Below are 15,575 nucleotides of genomic sequence, written 5' to 3' on the forward strand. Positions count from 1 at the left end.
CAGATGGGAAACAGCGCTGTATCGCTCTATTTGTCGTATACATACTTATTCTTACACTTCATGTATCGACAAAGATATTAGACGCAATCATAGCAACACGTCGGTGCTCTGGGGTCGTTATCGTGCGTTGCTTTCAGATGAAAGTGAATTGCAGTCTTCAGAACAGCAGCGAGCCAAGATGTGGAATACGCTGCACTGGAAATACTGTGCGATCAGTCACACACGTTGGCTCTCAGAGTAGCTGCACTTGTTAATCTCTCATGAACCGCCCTCAGTGGCGTCGTGTCACGGATGTACAGTTACCTGTACGGAGAATTCGGGGCAGCGTGCTTTTACCGCCATTGCAGTACCGAGTGAAGACTCTCTGATCGTCATGCATAGGCGTTTGAAGGTGAGACAACTGGTCTCACAAGAAAAAAACCTGCTAACAGGCACGTTTCGAAAAAGGTATGTGCCCTTTGACATAATATACCATGCAGGATAACAGAATTTCGAGAAATTTACTTGCGTATGAAACGTAAACAATCTGTATCATACTGCTGAGTACACAACGATTGCTGTCTCTCGAACACGCTAGTGGTCACCCATGTTCCAATACCAATGTCGTCTTCAGCACGTGTTTCTAAAAATTGCTCCTCCCTTGTGTGGATCGAACCCACGACCTTTGGATTAGAAGTCCAACGCGCTATCCTCTGCGCCAAAGGGACGCTGGGCTAGTGTTTTCTAGCAGTCTAAATAAATCTCTAAGAAATGGCAATTGATACCTGCCTTTCAAGTCTCTGTTCAGTTCACACACACTCATTCGCACTTTTTTACAACACTTGTATATGCATTCTACTTGTTACGCCAACATTCTTATTTTCTGAAGCAATTGGGCTGAAAAAAATCACTATTCATGCAACAGATGGGAAACAGCGCTGTATCGCTCTATTTGTCGTATACATACTTATTCTTACACTTCATGTATCGACAAAGATATTAGACGCAATCATAGCAACACGTCGGTGCTCTGGGGTCGTTATCGTGCGTTGCTTTCAGATGAAAGTGAATTGCAGTCTTCAGAACAGCAGCGAGCCAAGAAGTGGAATACGCTGCACTGGAAATACTGTGCGATCAGTCACACACGTTGGCTCTCAGAGTAGCTGCACTTGTTAATCTCTCATGAACCGCCCTCAGTGGCGTCGTGTCACGGATGTACAGTTACCTGTACGGAGAATTCGGGGCAGCGTGCTTTTACCGCCATTGCAGTACCGAGTGAAGACTCTCTGATCGTCATGCATAGGCCTTTGAAGGTGAGACAACTGGTCTCACAAGAAAAAAACCTGCTAACAGGCACGTTTCGAAAAAGGTATGTGCCCTTTGACATAATATACCATGCAGGATAACAGAATTTCGAGAAATTTACTTGCGTATGAAACGTAAACAATCTGTATCATACTGCTGAGTACACAATGATTGCTGTCTCTCGAACACGCTAGTGGTCACCCATGTTCCAATACCAATGTCGTCTTCAGCACGTGTTTCTAAAAATTGCCCATCCCTTGTGGGGATCGAACCTACGACCTTTGGATTAGAAGTCCAACGCGCTATCCTCTGCGCCAAAGGGACGCTGGGCTAGTGTTTTCTAGCAGTCTAAATAAATCTCTAAGAAATGGCTATTGATACCTGCCTTTCAAGTCTCTGTTCAGTTCACACACACTCATTCGCACTTTTTTACAACACTTGTATATGCATTCTACTTGTTACGCCAACATTCTTATTTTCTGAAGCAATTGGGCTGAAAAAAATCACTATTCATGCAACAGATGGGAAACAGCGCTGTATCGCTCTATTTGTCGTATACATACTTATTCTTACACTTCATGTATCGACAAAGATATTAGACGCAATCATAGCAACACGTCGGTGCTCTGGGGTCGTTATCGTGCGTTGCTTTCAGATGAAAGTGAATTGCAGTCTTCAGAACAGCAGCGAGCCAAGAAGTGGAATACGCTGCACTGGAAATACTGTGCGATCAGTCACACACGTTGGCTGTCAGAGTAGCTGCACTTGTTAATCTCTCATGAACCGCCCTCAGTGGCGTCGTGTCACGGATGTACAGTTACCTGTACGGAGAATTCGGGGCAGCGTGCTTTTACCGCCATTGCAGTACCGAGTGAAGACTCTCTGATCGTCATGCATAGGCCTTTGAAGGTGAGACAACTGGTCTCACAAGAAAAAAACCTGCTAACAGGCACGTTTCGAAAAAGGTATGTGCCCTTTGACATAATATACCATGCAGGATAACAGAATTTCGAGAAATTTACTTGCGTATGAAACGTAAACAATCTGTATCATACTGCTGAGTACACAACGATTGCTGTCTCTCGAACACGCTAGTGGTCACCCATGTTCCAATACCAATGTCGTCTTCAGCACGTGTTTCTAAAAATTGCCCATCCCTTGTGGGGATCGAACCTACGACCTTTGGATTAGAAGTCCAACGCGCTATCCTCTGCGCCAAAGGGACGCTGGGCTAGTGATTTCTAGCAGTCTAAATAAATCTCTAAGAAATGGCTATTGATACCTGCCTTTCAAGTCTCTGTTCAGTTCACACACACTCATTCGCACTTTTTTACAACACTTGTATATGCATTCTACTTGTTACGCCAACATTCTTATTTTCTGAAGCAATTGGGCTGAAAAAAATCACTATTCATGCAACAGATGGGAAACAGCGCTGTATCGCTCTATTTGTCGTATACATACTTATTCTTACACTTCATGTATCGACAAAGATATTAGACGCAATCATAGCAACACGTCGGTGCTCTGGGGTCGTTATCGTGCGTTGCTTTCAGATGAAAGTGAATTGCAGTCTTCAGAACAGCAGCGAGCCAAGAAGTGGAATACGCTGCACTGGAAATACTGTGCGATCAGTCACACACGTTGGCTCTCAGAGTAGCTGCACTTGTTAATCTCTCATGAACCGCCCTCAGTGGCGTCGTGTCACGGATGTACAGTTACCTGTACGGAGAATTCGGGGCAGCGTGCTTTTACCGCCATTGCAGTACCGAGTGAAGACTCTCTGATCGTCATGCATAGGCCTTTGAAGGTGAGACAACTGGTCTCACAAGAAAAAAACCTGCTAACAGGCACGTTTCGAAAAAGGTATGTGCCCTTTGACATAATATACCATGCAGGATAACAGAATTTCGAGAAATTTACTTGCGTATGAAACGTAAACAATCTGTATCATACTGCTGAGTACACAACGATTGCTGTCTCTCGAACACGCTAGTGGTCACCCATGTTCCAATACCAATGTCGTCTTCAGCACGTGTTTCTAAAAATTGCCCACCCCTTGTGGGGATCGAACCCATGACCTTTGGATTAGAAGTCCAACGTGCTATCCTCTGCGCCAAAGGGACGCTGGGCTAGTGTTTTCTAGCAGTCTAAATAAATCTCTAAGAAATGGCAATTGATACCTGCCTTTCAAGTCTCTGTTCAGTTCACACACACTCATTCGCACTTTTTTACAACACTTGTATATGCATTCTACTTGTTACGCCAACATTCTTATTTTCTGAAGCAATTGGGCTGAAAAAAATCACTATTCATGCAACAGATGGGAAACAGCGCTGTATCGCTCTATTTGTCGTATACATACTTATTCTTACACTTCATGTATCGACAAAGATATTAGACGCAATCATAGCAACACGTCGGTGCTCTGGGGTCGTTATCGTGCGTTGCTTTCAGATGAAAGTGAATTGCAGTCTTCAGAACAGCAGCGAGCCAAGAAGTGGAATACGCTGCACTGGAAATACTGTGCGATCAGTCACACACGTTGGCTCTCAGAGTAGCTGCACTTGTTAATCTCTCATGAACCGCCCTCAGTGGCGTCGTGTCACGGATGTACAGTTACCTGTACGGAGAATTCGGGGCAGCGTGCTTTTACCGCCATTGCAGTACCGAGTGAAGACTCTCTGATCGTCATGCATAGGCCTTTGAAGGTGAGACAACTGGTCTCACAAGAAAAAAACCTGCTAACAGGCACGTTTCGAAAAAGGTATGTGCCCTTTGACATAATATACCATGCAGGATAACAGAATTTCGAGAAATTTACTTGCGTATGAAACGTAAACAATCTGTATCATACTGCTGAGTACACAACGATTGCTGTCTCTCGAACACGCTAGTGGTCACCCATGTTCCAATACCAATGTCGTCTTCAGCACGTGTTTCTAAAAATTGCCCCTCCCTTGTGTGGATCGAACCCACGACCTTTGGATTAGAAGTCCAACGCGCTATCCTCTGCGCCAAAGGGACGCTGGGCTAGTGTTTTCTAGCAGTCTAAATAAATCTCTAAGAAATGGCAATTGATACCTGCCTTTCAAGTCTCTGTTCAGTTCACACACACTCATTCGCACTTTTTTACAACACTTGTATATGCATTCTACTTGTTACGCCAACATTCTTATTTTCTGAAGCAATTGGGCTGAAAAAAATCACTATTCATGCAACAGATGGGAAACAGCGCTGTATCGCTCTATTTGTCGTATACATACTTATTCTTACACTTCATGTATCGACAAAGATATTAGACGCAATCATAGCAACACGTCGGTGCTCTGGGGTCGTTATCGTGCGTTGCTTTCAGATGAAAGTGAATTGCAGTTTTCAGAACAGCAGCGAGCCAAGAAGTGGAATACGCTGCACTGGAAATACTGTGCGATCAGTCACACACGTTGGTTCTCAGAGTAGCTGCACTTGTTAATCTCTCATGAACCGCCCTCAGTGGCGTCGTGTCACGGATGTACAGTTACCTGTACGGAGAATTCGGGGCAGCGTGCTTTTACCGCCATTGCAGTACCGAGTGAAGACTCTCTGATCGTCATGCATAGGCCTTTGAAGGTGAGACAACTGGTCTCACAAGAAAAAAACCTGCTAACAGGCACGTTTCGAAAAAGGTATGTGCCCTTTGACATAATATACCATGCAGGATAACAGAATTTCGAGAAATTTACTTGCGTATGAAACGTAAACAATCTGTATCATACTGCTGAGTACACAACGATCGCTGTCTCTCGAACACGCTAGTGGTCACCCATGTTCCAATACCAATGTCGTCTTCAGCACATGTTTCTAAAAATTGCCCATCCCTTGTGGGGATCGAACCCACGACCATTGGATTAAAATTCCAACGCGCTATCCTCTGCGCCAAAGGGACGCTGGGCTAGTGTTTTCTAGCAGTCTAAATAAATCTCTAAGAAATGGCTATTGATACCTGCCTTTCAAGTCTCTGTTCAGTTCACACACACTCATTCGCACTTTTTTACAACACTTGTATATGCATTCTACTTGTTACGCCAACATTCTTATTTTCTGAAGCAATTGGGCTGAAAAAAATCACTATTCATGCAACAGATGGGAAACAGCGCTGTATCGCTCTATTTGTCGTATACATACTTATTCTTACACTTCATGTATCGACAAAGATATTAGACGCAATCATAGCAACACGTCGGTGCTCTGGGGTCGTTATCGTGCGTTGCTTTCAGATGAAAGTGAATTGCAGTCTTCAGAACAGCAGCGAGCCAAGAAGTGGAATACGCTGCACTGGAAATACTGTGCGATCAGTCACACACGTTGGCTCTCAGAGTAGCTGCACTTGTTAATCTCTCATGAACCGCCCTCAGTGGCGTCGTGTCACGGATGTACAGTTACCTGTACGGAGAATTCGGGGCAGCGTGCTTTTACCGCCATTGCAGTACCGAGTGAAGACTCTCTGATCGTCATGCATAGGCGTTTGAAGGTGAGACAACTGGTCTCACAAGAAAAAAACCTGCTAACAGGCACGTTTCGAAAAAGGTATGTGCCCTTTGACATAATATACCATGCAGGATAACAGAATTTCGAGAAATTTACTTGCGTATGAAACGTAAACAATCTGTATCATACTGCTGAGTACACAACGATTGCTGTCTCTCGAACACGCTAGTGGTCACCCATGTTCCAATACCAATGTCGTCTTCAGCACGTGTTTCTAAAAATTGCCCATCCCTTGTGGGGATCGAACCTACGACCTTTGGATTAGAAGTCCAACGCGCTATCCTCTGCGCCAAAGGGACGCTGGGCTAGTGTTTTCTAGCAGTCTAAATAAATCTCTAAGAAATGGCAATTGATACCTGCCTTTCAAGTCTCTGTTCAGTTCACACACACTCATTCGCACTTTTTTACAACACTTGTATATGCATTCTACTTGTTACGCCAACATTCTTATTTTCTGAAGCAATTGGGCTGAAAAAAATCACTATTCATGCAACAGATGGGAAACAGCGCTGTATCGCTCTATTTGTCGTATACATACTTATTCTTACACTTCATGTATCGACAAAGATATTAGACGCAATCATAGCAACACGTCGGTGCTCTGGGGTCGTTATCGTGCGTTGCTTTCAGATGAAAGTGAATTGCAGTCTTCAGAACAGCAGCGAGCCAAGAAGTGGAATACGCTGCACTGGAAATACTGTGCGATCAGTCACACACGTTGGCTGTCAGAGTAGCTGCACTTGTTAATCTCTCATGAACCGCCCTCAGTGGCGTCGTGTCACGGATGTACAGTTACCTGTACGGAGAATTCGGGGCAGCGTGCTTTTACCGCCATTGCAGTACCGAGTGAAGACTCTCTGATCGTCATGCATAGGCCTTTGAAGGTGAGACAACTGGTCTCACAAGAAAAAAACCTGCTAACAGGCACGTTTCGAAAAAGGTATGTGCCCTTTGACATAATATACCATGCAGGATAACAGAATTTCGAGAAATTTACTTGCGTATGAAACGTAAACAATCTGTATCATACTGCTGAGTACACAACGATTGCTGTCTCTCGAACACGCTAGTGGTCACCCATGTTCCAATACCAATGTCGTCTTCAGCACGTGTTTCTAAAAATTGCCCATCCCTTGTGGGGATCGAACCCACGACCTTTGGATTAGAAGTCCAACGCGCTATCCTCTGCGCCAAAGGGACGCTGGGCTAGTGTTTTCTAGCAGTCTAAATAAATCTCTAAGAAATGGCAATTGATACCTGCCTTTCAAGTCTCTGTTCAGTTCACACACACTCATTCGCACTTTTTTACAACACTTGTATATGCATTCTACTTGTTACGCCAACATTCTTATTTTCTGAAGCAATTGGGCTGAAAAAAATCACTATTCATGCAACAGATGGGAAACAGCGCTGTATCGCTCTATTTGTCGTATACATACTTATTCTTACACTTCATGTATCGACAAAGATATTAGACGCAATCATAGCAACACGTCGGTGCTCTGGGGTCGTTATCGTGCGTTGCTTTCAGATGAAAGTGAATTGCAGTCTTCAGAACAGCAGCGAGCCAAGAAGTGGAATACGCTGCACTGGAAATACTGTGCGATCAGTCACACACGTTGGCTCTCAGAGTAGCTGCACTTGTTAATCTCTCATGAACCGCCCTCAGTGGCGTCGTGTCACGGATGTACAGTTACCTGTACGGAGAATTCGGGGCAGCGTGCTTTTACCGCCATTGCAGTACCGAGTGAAGACTCTCTGATCGTCATGCATAGGCCTTTGAAGGTGAGACAACTGGTCTCACAAGAAAAAAACCTGCTAACAGGCACGTTTCGAAAAAGGTATGTGCCCTTTGACATAATATACCATGCAGGATAACAGAATTTCGAGAAATTTACTTGCATATGAAACGTAAACAATCTGTATCATACTGCTGAGTACACAACGATTGCTGTCTCTCGAACACGCTAGTGGTCACCCATGTTCCAATACCAATGTCGTCTTCAGCACGTGTTTCTAAAAATCGCCCATCCCTTGTGGGGATCGAACCCACGACCTTTAGTTTAGAATTCCAACGCGCTATCCTCTGCGCCAAAGGGACGCTGGGCTAGTGTTTTCTAGCAGTCTAAATAAATCTCTAAGAAATGGCAATTGATACCTGCCTTTCAAGTCTCTGTTCAGTTCACACACACTCATTCGCACTTTTTTACAACACTTGTATATGCATTCTACTTGTTACGCCAACATTCTTATTTTCTGAAGCAATTGGGCTGAGAAAAATCACTATTCATGCAACAGATGGGAAACAGCGCTGTATCGCTCTATTTGTCGTATACATACTTATTCTTACACTTCATGTATCGACAAAGATATTAGACGCAATCATAGCAACACGTCGGTGCTCTGGGGTCGTTATCGTGCGTTGCTTTCAGATGAAAGTGAATTGCAGTCTTCAGAACAGCAGCGAGCCAAGAAGTGGAATACGCTGCACTGGAAATACTGTGCGATCAGTCACACACGTTGGCTCTCAGAGTAGCTGCACTTGTTAATCTCTCATGAACCGCCCTCAGTGGCGTCGTGTCACGGATGTACAGTTACCTGTACGGAGAATTCGGGGCAGCGTGCTTTTACCGCCATTGCAGTACCGAGTGAAGACTCTCTGATCGTCATGCATAGGCGTTTGAAGGTGAGACAACTGGTCTCACAAGAAAAAAACCTGCTAACAGGCACGTTTCGAAAAAGGTATGTGCCCTTTGACATAATATACCATGCAGGATAACAGAATTTCGAGAAATTTACTTGCGTATGAAACGTAAACAATCTGTATCATACTGCTGAGTACACAACGATTGCTGTCTCTCGAACACGCTAGTGGTCACCCATGTTCCAATACCAATGTCGTCTTCAGCACGTGTTTCTAAAAATTGCCCATACCTTGTGGGGATCGAACCCACGACCTTTGGATTAGAAGTCCAACGCGCTATCCTCTGCGCCAAAGGGACGCTGGGCTAGTGTTTTCTAGCAGTCTAAATAAATCTCTAAGAAATGGCAATTGATACCTGCCTTTCAAGTCTCTGTTCAGTTCACACACACTCATTCGCACTTTTTTACAACACTTGTATATGCATTCTACTTGTTACGCCAACATTCTTATTTTCTGAAGCAATTGGGCTGAGAAAAATCACTATTCATGCAACAGATGGGAAACAGCGCTAACACGCGATCTAGTGTGTATACATACTTATTCTTACACTTCATGTATCGACAAAGATATTAGACGCAATCATAGCAACACGTCGGTGCTCTGGGGTCGTTATCGTGCGTTGCTTTCAGATGAAAGTGAATTGCAGTCTTCAGAACAGCAGCGAGCCAAGAAGTGGAATACGCTGCACTGGAAATACTGTGCGATCAGTCACACACGTTGGCTCTCAGAGTAGCTGCACTTGTTAATCTCTCATGAACCGCCCTCAGTGGCGTCGTGTCACGGATGTACAGTTACCTGTACGGAGAATTCGGGGCAGCGTGCTTTTACCGCCATTGCAGTACCGAGTGAAGACTCTCTGATCGTCATGCATAGGCCTTTGAAGGTGAGACAACTGGTCTCACAAGAAAAAAACCTGCTAACAGGCACGTTTCGAAAAAGGTATGTGCCCTTTGACATAATATACCATGCAGGAGAACAGAATTTCGAGAAATTTACTTGCGTATGAAACGTAAACAATCTGTATCATACTGCTGAGTACACAACGATTGCTGTCTCTCGAACACGCTAGTGGTCACCCATGTTCCAATACCAATGTCGTCTTCAGCACGTGTTTCTAAAAATTGCCCATCCCTTGTGGGGATCGAACCCACGACCTTTGGATTAGAAGTCCAACGCGCTATCCTCTGCGCCAAAGGGACGCTGGGCTAGTGTTTTCTAGCAGTCTAAATAAATCTCTAAGAAATGGCAATTGATACCTGCCTTTCAAGTCTCTGTTCAGTTCACACACACTCATTCGCACTTTTTTACAACACTTGTATATGCATTCTACTAGTTACGCCAACATTCTTATTTTCTGAAGCAATTGGGCTGAAAAAAATCACTATTCATGCAACAGATGGGAAACAGCGCTGTATCGCTCTATTTGTCGTATACATACTTATTCTTACACTTCATGTATCGACAAAGATATTAGACGCAATCATAGCAACACGTCGGTGCTCTGGGGTCGTTATCGTGCGTTGCTTTCAGATGAAAGTGAATTGCAGTCTTCAGAACAGCAGCGAGCCAAGAAGTGGAATACGCTGCACTGGAAATACTGTGCGATCAGTCACACACGTTGGCTCTCAGAGTAGCTGCACTTGTTAATCTCTCATGAACCGCCCTCAGTGGCGTCGTGTCACGGATGTACAGTTACCTGTACGGAGAATTCGGGGCAGCGTGCTTTTACCGCCATTGCAGTACCGAGTGAAGACTCTCTGATCGTCATGCATAGGCCTTTGAAGGTGAGACAACTGGTCTCACAAGAAAAAAACCTGCTAACAGGCACGTTTCGAAAAAGGTATGTGCCCTTTGACATAATATACCATGCAGGATAACAGAATTTCGAGAAATTTACTTGCGTATGAAACGTAAACAATCTGTATCATACTGCTGAGTACACAACGATTGCTGTCTCTCGAACACGCTAGTGGTCACCCATGTTCCAATACCAATGTCGTCTTCAGCACGTGTTTCTAAAAACTGCCCATCCCTTGTGGGGATCGAACCCACGACCTTTGGATTAGAAGTCCAACGCGCTATCCTCTGCGCCAAAGGGACGCTGGGCTAGTGTTTTCTAGCAGTCTAAATAAATCTCTAAGAAATGGCAATTGATACCTGCCTTTCAAGTCTCTGTTCAGTTCACACACACTCATTCGCACTTTTTTACAACACTTGTATATGCATTCTACTTGTTACGCCAACATTCTTATTTTCTGAAGCAATTGGGCTGAAAAGAATCACTATTCATGCAACAGATGGGAAACAGCGCTGTATCGCTCTATTTGTCGTATACATACTTATTCTTACACTTCATGTATCGACAAAGATATTAGACGCAATCATAGCAACACGTCGGTGCTCTGGGGTCGTTATCGTGCGTTGCTTTCAGATGAAAGTGAATTGCAGTCTTCAGAACAGCAGCGAGCCAAGAAGTGGAATACGCTGCACTGGAAATACTGTGCGATCAGTCACACACGTTGGCTCTCAGAGTAGCTGCACTTGTTAATCTCTCATGAACCGCCCTCAGTGGCGTCGTGTCACGGATGTACAGTTACCTGTACGGAGAATTCGGGGCAGCGTGCTTTTACCGCCATTGCAGTACCGAGTGAAGACTCTCTGATCGTCATGCATAGGCCTTTGAAGGTGAGACAACTGGTCTCACAAGAAAAAAACCTGCTGACAGGCACGTTTCGAAAAAGATATGTGCCCTTTGACATAATATACCATGCAGGATAACAGAATTTCGAGAAATTTACTTGCGTATGAAACGTAAACAATCTGTATCATACTGCTGAGTACACAACGATTGCTGTCTCTCGAACACGCTAGTGGTCACCCATGTTCCAATACCAATGTCGTCTTCAGCACGTGTTTCTAAAAATTGCCCACCCCTTGTGGGGATCGAACCCACGACCTTTGGATTAGAAGTCCAACGCGCTATCCTCTGCGCCAAAGGGACGCTGGGCTAGTGTTTTCTAGCAGTCTAAATAAATCTCTAAGAAATGGCAATTGATACCTGCCTTTCAAGTCTCTGTTCAGTTCACACACACTCATTCGCACTTTTTTACAACACTTGTATATGCATTCTACTTGTTACGCCAACATTCTTATTTTCTGAAGCAATTGGGCTGAAAAAAATCACTATTCATGCAACAGATGGGAAACAGCGCTGTATCGCTCTATTTGTCGTATACATACTTATTCTTACACTTCATGTATCGACAAAGATATTAGACGCAATCATAGCAACACGTCGGTGCTCTGGGGTCGTTATCGTGCGTTGCTTTCAGATGAAAGTGAATTGCAGTCTTCAGAACAGCAGCGAGCCAAGAAGTGGAATACGCTGCACTGGAAATACTGTGCGATCAGTCACACACGTTGGCTCTCAGAGTAGCTGCACTTGTTAATCTCTCATGAACCGCCCTCAGTGGCGTCGTGTCACGGATGTACAGTTACCTGTACGGAGAATTCGGGGCAGCGTGCTTTTACCGCCATTGCAGTACCGAGTGAAGACTCTCTGATCGTCATGCATAGGCCTTTGAAGGTGAGACAACTGGTCTCACAAGAAAAAAACCTGCTAACAGGCACGTTTCGAAAAAGGTATGTGCCCTTTGACATAATATACCATGCAGGATAACAGAATTTCGAGAAATTTACTTGCGTATGAAACGTAAACAATCTGTATCATACTGCTGAGTACACAACGATTGCTGTCTCTCGAACACGCTAGTGGTCACCCATGTTCCAATACCAATGTCGTCTTCAGCACGTGTTTCTAAAAATTGCCCATCCCTTGTGGGGATCGAACCCACGACCTTTAGATTAGAAGTCCAACGCGCTATCCTCTGCGCCAAAGGGACGCTGGGCTAGTGTTTTCTAGCAGTCTAAATAAATCTCTAAGAAATGGCAATTGATACCTGCCTTTCAAGTCTCTGTTCAGTTCACACACACTCATTCGCACTTTTTTACAACACTTGTATATGCATTCTACTTGTTACGCCAACATTCTTATTTTCTGAAGCAATTGGGCTGAAAAAAATCACTATTCATGCAACAGATGGGAAACAGCGCTGTATCGCTCTATTTGTCGTATACATACTTATTCTTACACTTCATGTATCGACAAAGATATTAGACGCAATCATAGCAACACGTCGGTGCTCTGGGGTCGTTATCGTGCGTTGCTTTCAGATGAAAGTGAATTGCAGTCTTCAGAACAGCAGCGAGCCAAGAAGTGGAATACGCTGCACTGGAAATACTGTGCGATCAGTCACACACGTTGGCTCTCAGAGTAGCTGCACTTGTTAATCTCTCATGAACCGCCCTCAGTGGCGTCGTGTCACGGATGTACAGTTACCTGTACGGAGAATTCGGGGCAGCGTGCTTTTACCGCCATTGCAGTACCGAGTGAAGACTCTCTGATCGTCATGCATAGGCCTTTGAAGGTGAGACAACTGGTCTCACAAGAAAAAAACCTGCTGACAGGCACGTTTCGAAAAAGATATGTGCCCTTTGACATAATATACCATGCAGGATAACAGAATTTCGAGAAATTTACTTGCGTATGAAACGTAAACAATCTGTATCATACTGCTGAGTACACAACGATTGCTGTCTCTCGAACACGCTAGTGGTCACCCATGTTCCAATACCAATGTCGTCTTCAGCACGTGTTTCTAAAAATTGCCCATCCCTTGTGGGGATCGAACCCACGACCTTTGGATTAGAAGTCCAACGCGCTATCCTCTGCGCCAAAGGGACGCTGGGCTAGTGTTTTCTAGCAGTCTAAATAAATCTCTAAGAAATGGCAATTGATACCTGCCTTTCAAGTCTCTGTTCAGTTCACACACACTCATTCGCACTTTTTTACAACACTTGTATATGCATTCTACTTGTTACGCCAACATTCTTATTTTCTGAAGCAATTGGGCTGAAAAAAATCACTATTCATGCAACAGATGGGAAACAGCGCTGTATCGCTCTATTTGTCGTATACATACTTATTCTTACACTTCATGTATCGACAAAGATATTAGACGCAATCATAGCAACACGTCGGTGCTCTGGGGTCGTTATCGTGCGTTGCTTTCAGATGAAAGTGAATTGCAGTCTTCAGAACAGCAGCGAGCCAAGAAGTGGAATACGCTGCACTGGAAATACTGTGCGATCAGTCACACACGTTGGCTCTCAGAGTAGCTGCACTTGTTAATCTCTCATGAACCGCCCTCAGTGGCGTCGTGTCACGGATGTACAGTTACCTGTACGGAGAATTCGGGGCAGCGTGCTTTTACCGCCATTGCAGTACCGAGTGAAGACTCTCTGATCGTCATGCATAGGCCTTTGAAGGTGAGACAACTGGTCTCACAAGAAAAAAACCTGCTAACAGGCACGTTTCGAAAAAGGTATGTGCCCTTTGACATAATATACCATGCAGGATAACAGAATTTCGAGAAATTTACTTGCGTATGAAACGTAAACAATCTGTATCATACTGCTGAGTACACAACGATTGCTGTCTCTCGAACACGCTAGTGGTCACCCATGTTCCAATACCAATGTCGTCTTCAGCACGTGTTTCTAAAAATTGCCCATCCCTTGTGGGGATCGAACCCACGACCTTTGGATTAGAAGTCCAACGCGCTATCCTCTGCGCCAAAGGGACGCTGGGCTAGTGTTTTCTAGCAGTCTAAATAAATCTCTAAGAAATGGCAATTGATACCTGCCTTTCAAGTCTCTGTTCAGTTCACACACACTCATTCGCACTTTTTTACAACACTTGTATATGCATTCTACTTGTTACGCCAACATTCTTATTTTCTGAAGCAATTGGGCTGAAAAAAATCACTATTCATGCAACAGATGGGAAACAGCGCTGTATCGCTCTATTTGTCGTATACATACTTATTCTTACACTTCATGTATCGACAAAGATATTAGACGCAATCATAGCAACACGTCGGTGCTCTGGGGTCGTTATCGTGCGTTGCTTTCAGATGAAAGTGAATTGCAGTCTTCAGAACAGCAGCGAGCCAAGAAGTGGAATACGCTGCACTGGAAATACTGTGCGATCAGTCACACACGTTGGCTCTCAGAGTAGCTGCACTTGTTAATCTCTCATGAACTGCCCTCAGTGGCGTCGTGTCACGGATGTACAGTTACCTGTACGGAGAATTCGGGGCAGCGTGCTTTTACCGCCATTGCAGTACCGAGTGAAGACTCTCTGATCGTCATGCATAGGCCTTTGAAGGTGAGACAACTGGTCTCACAAGAAAAAAACCTGCTAACAGGCACGTTTCGAAAAAGGTATGTGCCCTTTGACATAATATACCATGCAGGATAACAGAATTTCGAGAAATTTACTTGCGCATGAAACGTAAACAATCTGTATCATACTGCTGGGTACACAACGATTGCTGTCTCTCGAACACGCTAGTGGTCACCCATGTTCCAATACCAATGTCGTCTTCAGCACGTGTTTCTAAAAATTGCCCATCCCTTGTGGGGATCGAACCCACGACCTTTGGATTAGAAGTCCAACGCGCTATCCTCTGCGCCAAAGGGACGCTGGGCTAGTGTTTTGTAGCAGTCTAAATAAATCTCTAAGAAATGGCAATTGATACCTGCCTTTCAAGTCTCTGTTCAGTTCACACACACTCATTCGCACTTTTTTACAACACTTGTATATGCATTCTACTTGTTACGCCAACATTCTTATTTTCTGAAGCAATTGGGCTGAGAAAAATCACTATTCATGCAACAGATGGGAAACAGCGCTGTATCGCTCTATTTGTCGTATACATACTTATTCTTACACTTCATGTATCGACAAAGATATTAGACGCAATCATAGCAACACGTCGGTGCTCTGGGGTCGTTATCGTGCGTTGCTTTCAGATGAAAGTGAATTGCAGTCTTCAGAACAGCAGCGAGCCAAGAAGTGGAATACGCTGCACTGGAAATACTGTGCGATCAGTCACACACGTTGGCTCTCAGAGTAGCTGCACTTGTTAATCTC

The 15,575-nt window shown here is 44.4% G+C and overlaps 17 non-coding genes across 17 annotated transcripts; all 17 read right to left on the minus strand.

Moving 5' to 3' along the window:
- Nucleotides 1–630: 630 nt before the first annotated feature.
- Trnar-ucu (transfer RNA arginine (anticodon UCU)) lies at nt 631–707 on the minus strand. The gene has a single exon. It is a non-coding gene; the product is annotated as a tRNA-Arg (tRNA).
- An 828-nt stretch (nt 708–1,535) lies between these two features.
- On the minus strand, nt 1,536–1,608 carry Trnar-ucu (transfer RNA arginine (anticodon UCU)). The gene has a single exon. It is a non-coding gene; the product is annotated as a tRNA-Arg (tRNA).
- Nucleotides 1,609–2,436: 828 nt separating this feature from the next.
- On the minus strand, nt 2,437–2,509 carry Trnar-ucu (transfer RNA arginine (anticodon UCU)). The gene has a single exon. It is a non-coding gene; the product is annotated as a tRNA-Arg (tRNA).
- An 828-nt stretch (nt 2,510–3,337) lies between these two features.
- Nucleotides 3,338–3,410, minus strand: Trnar-ucu (transfer RNA arginine (anticodon UCU)). Its single transcript has one exon. It is a non-coding gene; the product is annotated as a tRNA-Arg (tRNA).
- An 824-nt stretch (nt 3,411–4,234) lies between these two features.
- Nucleotides 4,235–4,311, minus strand: Trnar-ucu (transfer RNA arginine (anticodon UCU)). Its single transcript has one exon. It is a non-coding gene; the product is annotated as a tRNA-Arg (tRNA).
- Nucleotides 4,312–5,139: 828 nt separating this feature from the next.
- On the minus strand, nt 5,140–5,212 carry Trnak-uuu (transfer RNA lysine (anticodon UUU)). The gene has a single exon. It is a non-coding gene; the product is annotated as a tRNA-Lys (tRNA).
- Nucleotides 5,213–6,040: 828 nt separating this feature from the next.
- On the minus strand, nt 6,041–6,113 carry Trnar-ucu (transfer RNA arginine (anticodon UCU)). The gene has a single exon. It is a non-coding gene; the product is annotated as a tRNA-Arg (tRNA).
- Nucleotides 6,114–6,941: 828 nt separating this feature from the next.
- Nucleotides 6,942–7,014, minus strand: Trnar-ucu (transfer RNA arginine (anticodon UCU)). Its single transcript has one exon. It is a non-coding gene; the product is annotated as a tRNA-Arg (tRNA).
- An 828-nt stretch (nt 7,015–7,842) lies between these two features.
- Nucleotides 7,843–7,915, minus strand: Trnar-ucu (transfer RNA arginine (anticodon UCU)). Its single transcript has one exon. It is a non-coding gene; the product is annotated as a tRNA-Arg (tRNA).
- Nucleotides 7,916–8,743: 828 nt separating this feature from the next.
- On the minus strand, nt 8,744–8,816 carry Trnar-ucu (transfer RNA arginine (anticodon UCU)). Its single transcript has one exon. It is a non-coding gene; the product is annotated as a tRNA-Arg (tRNA).
- An 828-nt stretch (nt 8,817–9,644) lies between these two features.
- On the minus strand, nt 9,645–9,717 carry Trnar-ucu (transfer RNA arginine (anticodon UCU)). Its single transcript has one exon. It is a non-coding gene; the product is annotated as a tRNA-Arg (tRNA).
- An 828-nt stretch (nt 9,718–10,545) lies between these two features.
- Trnar-ucu (transfer RNA arginine (anticodon UCU)) lies at nt 10,546–10,618 on the minus strand. Its single transcript has one exon. It is a non-coding gene; the product is annotated as a tRNA-Arg (tRNA).
- Nucleotides 10,619–11,446: 828 nt separating this feature from the next.
- Nucleotides 11,447–11,519, minus strand: Trnar-ucu (transfer RNA arginine (anticodon UCU)). Its single transcript has one exon. It is a non-coding gene; the product is annotated as a tRNA-Arg (tRNA).
- An 828-nt stretch (nt 11,520–12,347) lies between these two features.
- Trnar-ucu (transfer RNA arginine (anticodon UCU)) lies at nt 12,348–12,420 on the minus strand. The gene has a single exon. It is a non-coding gene; the product is annotated as a tRNA-Arg (tRNA).
- An 828-nt stretch (nt 12,421–13,248) lies between these two features.
- Nucleotides 13,249–13,321, minus strand: Trnar-ucu (transfer RNA arginine (anticodon UCU)). The gene has a single exon. It is a non-coding gene; the product is annotated as a tRNA-Arg (tRNA).
- Nucleotides 13,322–14,149: 828 nt separating this feature from the next.
- On the minus strand, nt 14,150–14,222 carry Trnar-ucu (transfer RNA arginine (anticodon UCU)). The gene has a single exon. It is a non-coding gene; the product is annotated as a tRNA-Arg (tRNA).
- An 828-nt stretch (nt 14,223–15,050) lies between these two features.
- Nucleotides 15,051–15,123, minus strand: Trnar-ucu (transfer RNA arginine (anticodon UCU)). The gene has a single exon. It is a non-coding gene; the product is annotated as a tRNA-Arg (tRNA).
- Between the last annotated feature and the right edge of the window lie 452 nt (nt 15,124–15,575).

This window comes from Schistocerca gregaria, chromosome 1, assembly GCF_023897955.1.
Source record: "Schistocerca gregaria isolate iqSchGreg1 chromosome 1, iqSchGreg1.2, whole genome shotgun sequence".
Classification (NCBI taxonomy): domain Eukaryota; kingdom Metazoa; phylum Arthropoda; class Insecta; order Orthoptera; family Acrididae; genus Schistocerca; species Schistocerca gregaria.